We start from the raw sequence: 9,813 nt of genomic DNA on the forward strand, positions 1-9,813 counted from the left end.
GCTAACCTGAAGGTTGGCGGTTCAAACCCACCAGCCACTCCTCAGAAGGAAGGTTGGGCAATGTACTTCTGTAGTGATACCACCTCAGATACCCAAGGAGGGGTCGCTATGGGTTGGATCTGACTCAACGGCAGTGAGTTGAATGTCTGTGTGTGTGTGTGTGTGTGTGTATGTTTAAAACAGAGTTTTTTTTTTTTTTCATTGCTTTAGTTTCCTGAGTATCTCTCAAATAATACAATTTAGCAATGAACTTAAGTATCTCTCACTGTATGCTTGTTATATAAACTTTCCCTTAGAGAACTTTTAAGTTCTTGGTGGAGGAATATTAACCCCCCAGTGTATTGTGGGATTTGTTGGACATGGAACTCATTAATTGTATTAACAGTACTCAACAGTCAAGAAAAAACAATTTGGAGACAGTCCCAGCTGGAGAGGGCTTCTTCACACTGGCTTTTAAAACACCAAATTTAGCAACACTTTGATATATTCTTGTTTGTGCTTTGTTCATTAGTAAGTGTTACAAAGCAACATCATGATAAATGAACAAAAGATTGAAGTTGTCAGGGATTCGTTTTACTTGAATCCACAATCGATCTCCATGGAAACAGCAGTCAAGAAATCAAATAACATATTGCATTGGGCAAATCTGCTGCAAAAAGACCTCTTTAAAGTGTCAAAGAGCAAAGATACCACTTTGAAGACTAAAGCGCGCCAGACTTATGCCATGGTGTTTTCAATAGCTTCATATACATGTGAAAGCTGGGCAGTGAATAACGAAGACCGTAGGAGAATTGATGCATTTTAATTGTGGTGCTGATGAAGAATATTGAAAATACCATGGACTGCCAGAAGAACGAACACATCTGTCTTGGAAGAAGTATGGCTGGAATGCTCCTTAGAAGTGAGAATGGCTAGACTTCATATTGTCAAAAGGGACCAGTCCCAGATGAAAGATACTGTTTTGGTTACGTAGTGCCGCTCAGACAAGAATATACCACAAATGGGATGCTTGAACAAACAGGAGTTTATTCTCTTACAGTTGAAGGCTTTAAGTCCAAGTTCAAAGTGCCAGGCTCTAGGGGCTGGGTGAAAGCCCCTCAACCTTGGCTTCAGCTCTACCTCCTGCTCCTGGCCCACTGGAGCTAGAGGCTTTTCTTCCCTCAGACAGCACTGAGGCTGACAAGCCCAAGGTTGACAAGTAAAAAGCACGGTCCTGATGTTACCAAACCACATGGCAGACCATTAATTCAAGTCCATTGAAAATCCCAAGGTTGGCAGAACATGGCAAGTTGCTCAACAATGACACGGATACATGCAGAGTTCAAGCATGCCAGGAGCTAGAGACCATTCCCAAAGCTATTTCTTATATATGGGAAGGAGACCACATACCCAAAGCAGCTACTCAGCTGCTCTAATAGATTCCACCATGGAGTTAATTACCAATCTCACCATGGGGAATAACTACATTCAGCTGTCCAGCCACTCAACCAGGCCCAGCCAAGTTGACACACAAACTTAACCACCACAGATACCATGCTTGGTAAAGTAGATGGTCAGTGAAAAAGGGTAAGACACTCGATGAAATGGTTACATCATTTGTAGTTACACAGTAACTACAATGATGAATTCAAACACAGCAGAGATTGTGAGGATGTCACAGGACTGGGCAGTGTTTCATTCTGTTGTTGTACATGGGGTTCCTATGAGTTGGAACTGACTCCATGGCACCTAACAATGACAACAACAACATGCATTAAATGCTTGCTAAGTGATACATACTGTATTAGGTGTGGATAATGAATATGCAAACATCCTTGCTAAATGATAAATCACTATACAAACATAAGAAATTGTTATTATTGTTTATAAAAGGTTAAGTCAAAGTTTATTTAGCATGTGAAGATTATAAAATGATATCAATAGCCACAATCAAATGTAAATCTTGGTGCTTTATAAATTGGGCCAGATTACAAAGAAAAGAATGGTTGATCTATTAATCCAATGAGAAAAGGAACCCAACTGGACAGCTAGTACACCAACATTTTTTTAAATGCTTAGAATTAAAAACTATTTTTCTAAGAGATGACAAAGATTAACAATCTATTTTCTCCTAACCCATTCCCCATATGCAGGACTTGCTGAATCCTTGACTGATGGTTTGGTAATTGATGTAAAAATATGTTGACAGGAAAAGAATTTTATTTATTGGGTTTGGAATTTCAATTTGTCTGTTTTTAAACTAAACTATCAATGGAATAATTTTATCTTATGAAACAACCAAACTATCTCTAGATATTTTTCAGGTGGAAATCAGGTAAAACAACTATTTTTTCTCTAGACTACCTCAACTTAAATTACATCGACTCCTCACTTATCATCTCTCTTGTTATCTGATATTTCACATTTATGACAACTTTGAAAAAATTGCTAGATGCCACCTCCAATGATCCAGGCCCCATTTTGGGCCACAGCTAGGCCCAGGGCACCCTCTGCAGGCCACCCCAAATAATATACTAGAGGCCCTGGCAACAGCTAGGCCATGTGAGGGACAGTGGCCAACTGGCCATCGACACGTTTTTCCATTTTTCTGCAGTGCCTCAGTCTTGCAAGGGGAGGGGGAAGATGTATGGAGCAATGGTAGAACATTGTGAGGTTGTGGGTGGGCTAGGGGAGGCTGGGCAAGGGCCCAACAGTGCTAGGGAGTAGTTTAATGGTGGAGTGGGGAAGAAAGGAGAGGGAAGAAGACCACATGGGGATGAAGGGCCCAAGTGGATGGGGACAAGTGGGGTCCTTATCAAGGGTGGGCTGTGGGAGGCAGCAGGCAGGAATGAGTCAGGTCCCTGCCCAGGACAGGCGGTGGGCAACACCTGACCACCTCCCGCCCCCAACTTCCGCAGGCTTCACAGTGATGGGGAAGACATGGTGGGGAAGAGGAGCTCACTATGCTATGTGCATCTCAAGATGTACTGGGGGAGCCTGATGGGCAGGGGATATGGGGAGTGGGACACTGGTGCTGAAGATGGGGTATAGCTCCTTACTCTTGCATAATGCCAATTCTGTATAACCTGGTCTTTGGAACCTAACCATATCATTAAATGAAGAACAAAAAAACCAAACCCATTGTGGTTGAGTTGATTTAAACTCATAGATATCCTATAGGACAGAGTAGAACTGCCCCATAGGTTTTCCAAGGCTATAAATCTTTATGGAAGCAGACTGCCACATCGAGAGAGGGATGAAGCTGTGGAATAGCTGGTGGGTTTGACCAGCTGACCTTTTGATTAGCATCCAAGTGCTTTAACCACTTGCTTTAATCCACTGTGCCACCAAGGTTCCTTGATAAATGAAGACTGGGCGTATATGATATATGATATTGGCACTGGTTTAGAAATTAGAAAGCTGGGGTTCTAAATCTGTTTTTCTGCTAAATGGTCATGTAACAATTAATCTTGAATCTTGACAGATATAAAACTCATTTTTCTTTTTGGTTAAATAATATTCAACCTATCTCACAGAGTGATTTTAGCAATCAAGTAAAGTATAAGAAATAAGAAGTTATTGCTTTAAGCATGGTATGACCAGAACAGAATGATATTTCTCTTGTTCTGGATATTACATTTTACACTTTCTTTTTCGGGATTTATTTATTATTTTTCCATGTAAAAACTTTTCCTTTACTTTTACGATAATGGACTAATACAATATTTGTCCTTCTGTGATTGACTTATTTCACTCAGCATAATGTCCTCCAAGTTCATCCACGTTATGTGGTGTTTTGCAGATTCTAGATTATTCTTTAGGGTTGCATAGTATTCCATTGTGTGTATATACCACAGTTTGGTTATCCATTCCTCAGTTGATGGACACCTAGGTTGTCTCCATCATTTGGCTATTGTAAATAGTGCTGTGATGAACATGGGTGTGCATATGTCTGTTCTAGTCATGGCTCTCACTTCTTTAGGATATATACGTCCTAATGGAATGACTGGGTCAAATGGTATTTCTAACATTTTACACCCCATTAATACTACTTTGACACTAAATCCAAATAACTTGCAGTTATTTATTAATAAATACTGAGTGTACATCTTGTCACCTTTGCTAGATTGTAAAACATGTGAGTCAGCTGCACTGTGTTTTATCATGTTGAAGTACTCACATGTAGTTGGACCATAATGGAGTACCAAGTCTTTAACTAATGCTAATTCTTTCCCTGACACAATTCTTTCCTTAGAATCTTATTCCACATGAGGAAAATGTTAAGCCTCAAACAGCAATGAAAATGACCCAATAAATATTTTCCAAATGAAAGAATGCATCAGAAGTGAAGATACAAAACTCAAGGGTTGCTCACAAATCCTAGTGAGCAACTGGCTTTCCTAGAAAACATGTTAGAATTGCCCTTTATCAGACCTCACCTTCCTAGATTTTGATTTAGAAAGTCTAAAGTAGGGCCCAGGTGTATGCATACTTAATGAACACTCCAACTGATTCAGATGTGAGTGGTAAGAGAAATGATGGTATACAGAATTTGATTGTGTTGTGATCCCAGGTCATATCGTGTATATTTTACTATATACTTAATGTAAATTTATGTTTTCCCTATGATTCATTTTTTCTTAAAAGTGGCACATAATCTGCTCACTTGAGAATTCTCCTTTCTGACAACAGTAGAATGTAGATAACACAGTTAGGAAGCAGTGGAGTGTGGCTCAGATCTAACCAGAGCCTAAGTCCAAGCCTTCCAGTGGTCCCAGCTTGAACTAAAGTACTTTTGACAACCAGCTTTCTATTTGTTACTACAAACATTTGAGCTCATAAATGTTACTCATCATAGCACATGTATCGGAAGAGATGGAATGGAGACACATCTTTGCAAATAAATAAAATATCTTTTGCTCTGTGTTCCTGCTTCCCAATACTACAAGTTGAAACAAATAGTTTTTCAAAGAAATATTTTAAATATTATTTTTTAAAAAATCACAACTCAAAGAAATAGAAATATAAGGTTTATTCTGTATGCATATAGGGAGTCCATTCTCATATATATATGGCTTGAAGTAGCTTAGTTAGAATGGGGCTTATAAAGAGAAGAGGAGAGAGAATAAATCAACCCCTGGTTGATCTTAATGTGGTTGATTTAACCCTGCCGTCCCCATTTTACTGAGATCAACTGATATCAGATTACTAGCCTGCTGAAAATGTGGTGTAGTGGATAAGAAAAAACATTAAATCAAAATAAGATACCTGTTACTAATTTTCCTCTTTAACAATATAATATAGTGCAAATATAGTCACCAAAAATAGAATAGCATACTAATAATGAACCCTGGCATGAAAAGTTTATATATTTAAACATCCTCATTTCTTCTCATAGCACACAGTTGTTTTCCCTAATGCTCAGTTGGGTTAATAGACATATTCAGATTCATTCACTTTGGTGGAGTAGTGCCTAAGGCATTTGACTGCTAACCAGAAGGCTGGCAATTCAAACCCACCAGCCACTCTTCTGAAGGAAGGTTGGGCAATCTACTTCTGTAGAGATACCGCCTCGGAAACCCGAGGAGGGGGTCACTATGAGTCTATTTAACTCAACGGCAGTGAGTTTGGTTTTTCTGGTTTAGAGTTTAGTAACAAATTTGAGGATTTCTACTTCCCAATCCATTCAGTAATATCACAACCTTTTATTCAATCAAGGAAACCACATGTAAACAAAATAGTTAGAACAGAATCACTTTGATTAAAAGGAAAGGAGATAGATTTAACATCATGAACTCAGTCAACCAAAAAGACTGATTCATAGAATAACACTGAAAATTCGCTATAGAATCATAGCACAGATTGTTTGAAACCAAAAGATTACAGTGGTTTATATATTAAAAACATATAGTTCTTTCACAGATCCTTGGGTTACCAAAATTTGTCACTATCAATGATTAGACACAGTATTTCCTAACTATATTCACTCTAAGAAAAGGCAGGGGTAGTCACTTCATGTAGTGAAATTGAATTAGCTTATTTATTGCCACATATCAAGTAATTCTTCTTGAACCATGTGGGAAGTATATTTTTTAAATAAGTTGAAATGCAAGTTAGTTAATTACTTGCAAATTGAAATTTATATAATATGCTAAGTAGAAAATCCTTATTTCCTAATGGAAGTTACTGGTCATAACCTATGCCAACAAATTGACAGTCTCTAGAGAGACATGTTAATAAATGTAAATCTATTGTTTAGAAAAATACAATTAGACCTTTATAAAGGACTAAGTTCTTAACTACAGCTAATTCCCTGTCACAAGTGTTGCCGTAGGACCTTGTTTCCTGTCAAAAGAAATTAAGCCACAAACATTATGCACTCTTATTTTTCTCTGAGAATTCCAATGACTTCCAATAACCATCCATAAAGATTTTAGACATTTGTCTTTAAGAAAATGTACTTATAACCCTGAAAAAATTTCTTAATATCTGTATTAAACTGTTGGCAGTAGCTATGGAACAAGAAAAGTAAAATACTGGTTTTGTACAACAAAGCACAAGGTATCAAAAAAAGAAAAAAATAGAATCAAAGTTGAATTTGGGGTAACTTCCTGTGCCTAATCATTCCATATTAATTTAATAAAGAAAAAAAAGTACTTTGTCCTCTCCTTGAGTTACTAAAGTTATTTAAATATATGATAATGACATTTACAAATGCTCTTTTATAATTCCAATAAATGTATACTATACAATCAAGTCACCTACATTTCATATACTTCAGAGTATTTAGTGTAATTGTAAAATCAACTTCTACTTATTTTACCATAGACCTAGAAAAATTGATTGCTGTTGAGTTGATACTGATTCAGAGTTAGAATATTTTTCCAATTATTAAGGCTGCTGTTTCACAATCTAGCTTCTGACATCTAATTCTAGTTCTTAATCTGAAATATTTTATAATTTATAGGCTAATTCTATTTATTGTTAATCTATTTTGTATCTAGGGTAAACACCTATGTTCACCCATGCAATCAAAAAACCTTTTTTTCCTTTTTAATTTCAGTGTACCCTACTTTAAGATAAAATAAATATATGGGGCTAAGTGAACGATATAAGAATTCCTGAGTCTAGATTCCTGCATGTCTTGTAAGGATCTGCCTCCATCTTGTACCATGATACCATGATATTAAAAGGAAAAACTGGCATTTAGCATTTTTTAAAAAATTAAAATACTGACTGTGACTACAGAAATGAGTTTTTAACTTCTGTTTTTTGGGGTTAGGGAAGGGTATCAATGTTAACTTGACTAGAAGAGATCCAAGATGGAGTCATTTATGTAAGCCCCACATCAGCAAACTAAAACCTAACTAGTTTCTATTTCCTGTGAACTTGACTTTCCCAGGTGCTGAAACCTTAGTCAGTCAATGGAAAGTTAGACTTTCCTTGTCTCCCAGAAGGGGAAACCTAAACTGACAAATTAGGATTTGCCTGCTTAGTTTAACCTAGTTTATAAATTCCCATAATCCCCAATAAGGAAAGAAAATGCCCACCAGCCAATCTGAAATTTAACCAGCATTCGTTCCTTGTTCGGTGTGACTGTGCTTACAAGAACTTCTTTGTACCACTCTTTGGAACTCTTCTCTGACTTCCAGACCAGACATCCTACTCCTAATTTATGAATTACAAATAATGTTTATGAGTTTGTACTGAGAAAGAGCAACTACAGCTTTTGACATGACTGACACCTCTCACTAAATTTTGGGCCAAACCCCATTTTGCCTTGTTGTTATGTGTCATCGAGTCGGACCCGACTCATAGCGACCCCTCCTTGGGTTGCTGAGGCAGTTTCACTACGGAAGTAGATTGCCCTATCTTCCTTCCAAGGAGTGGCTGGTGGATTTGAACCACCAGTCTTCTGGTTAGCAGTCAAATGCCTTAGGCACTATGCCACCAGAGCTCCTTCCCCATTTTGCCTTAAGAGACTCCATTTTGGAGTTTTAAATACAGCTTCTGTCATACAATGCAACCTGTCACTTTCATAAAATTTGCACTGTATCCTTTCCCTAAAGCAGTTTTCTAAATAAATAAATAAAATAGTGCAGTTTTGTCCATCCTATTCTGCTTGTCCAAAACTTCTAAGAAGATAAACTTTTGGTTAGAAATTAATGTAAAGAGATGACTATTCATCTAGTACAGGTGTTAAACATGTGACTTTAGTGGTCAGCTGATTCTCTGAAAACTCTCTTCACTCTCCCTCAAAAAATGTTTTTCTAACCTGTGCCTGTTACAAAGCCCTATTCTTTTCCATTTGTTCTATCCCCCCAACCCTTTAAGCCCTGTAAATATGAACCAATCACAAATATTGTAGCTGTACCTTTTGCTTGTCTTTATAATGCTTTGTTAATAAACAGCTCTCCAGAGCACTTTGTCAAGAGCATCTTGACTCTGTTTCCTTATCTTGCAAAATGATATCTTGCTGTGGTGAACTCTTTGCTTTTACCTTTAAACAGACTTGTGGTTTTTGTAGTATGACAATTTTGGTGTCAGAAATGGGATCTGTAGGTGACTTCCTCAGCAACAAGTGGAAAGCTGGGAAATCTGGCTCTGGATCCAGCTAAGTCAACTGGACTCTCCTTTTTCTATAGACCATTCAGGGCTGCATTGGTGAATACCACTCAGGTCTTTGAAATTCTGCCTTTCTATGTCTGATGTTCAACTGAGTTTTATTACTGGCTTATTTTCATTATTTTAACTTCCTTTCATTTTCATTCAGCCTGGATTTTCTTTCTTTTTTCTCACTGTTTTGAATTCTATCAAAGGTAATTCTATTTCTTGAGTCTTGGAGTAATCACAAAAGGTAATTCTACTTTCAAATAGCTCAGGGTGATTTGAGTTTATCATAACCCTGAGAAACCCAAAAGTGCTGCTCTGTTTGGCTGTTTATGAGCTTTAAGCTCCCTCTACTGGGATGCTGTTAGGAGCTCTGGTAGCATAGTGCCTAAGGCACTTGACTGCTAACCAGAAGGCTGGTGGTTCAAACCCATCAGCCACTCCTCGGAAGGAAGATGGGACAATCTACTTCCGTAGTGATATTGCCTTGGAAACCCAAGGAGGGGTCGCTATGAGTTGGGTCCAACTCGATGGCACATAAAAACAACAACAACTGGGATGCTGTTAGAGGAAATTGTCCTTAAGGTTTTCTATCTGCAAGACTGAGTCAAAGTTTTCTGCTTGCAATCTTGGGTTAAAACTTTTTGGTGACTGCAGAATCTCAAGTCCTTTTGTAATTTTGTCCCAAGACAATAACAAGGAATAGCACTTCCCTGTGGCTCATGCACACATTTGTTCTAACAGGGAAATAAGTAACAACAAGTGCTGAAGCAGAGAGTTCCCATCAGGGACTTACACACAATTTATGAGTAAACATTATGGTCCTGTTACTTGTTCCTTTTTAATAAAATGGTGTGTTTTGACTAAGGATAATTTGAAAAATCATTAGTTATTTCAAAGCACTTTCCAAGTGAAAAAGGAGCTCTAGTAGCACTGTGGTTAAAACATTCTGCTGCTATCCAAGAGGTCAGTGGTTCAAACCCACCAGCTGTTCCAAGGGAGAAAGATGAGGCAGTCTGCTTCCATAAAGTTTTACAGCATTGAAAACCCTACGGGGATCACTATGAATTGGAATTGAATCAATGGTAGTGGGTAGATAGTGGATTCCAATTGAAAAACTAATATATTTAAGATACAATATAAAAGGCTAGGTCTTTAGTTGGGAAAATAAATTAATTTCATAAGAATGAAACCAGATGTCATATGGCTGTTTTGGAGGAATCT

The sequence above is a fragment of the Orycteropus afer genome, unplaced genomic scaffold, assembly GCF_000298275.1.
Source record: "Orycteropus afer afer isolate SDZICR_OR568_19922 unplaced genomic scaffold, OryAfe1.0 scaffold00100, whole genome shotgun sequence".
Taxonomy (NCBI): Eukaryota; Metazoa; Chordata; class Mammalia; order Tubulidentata; family Orycteropodidae; genus Orycteropus; species Orycteropus afer.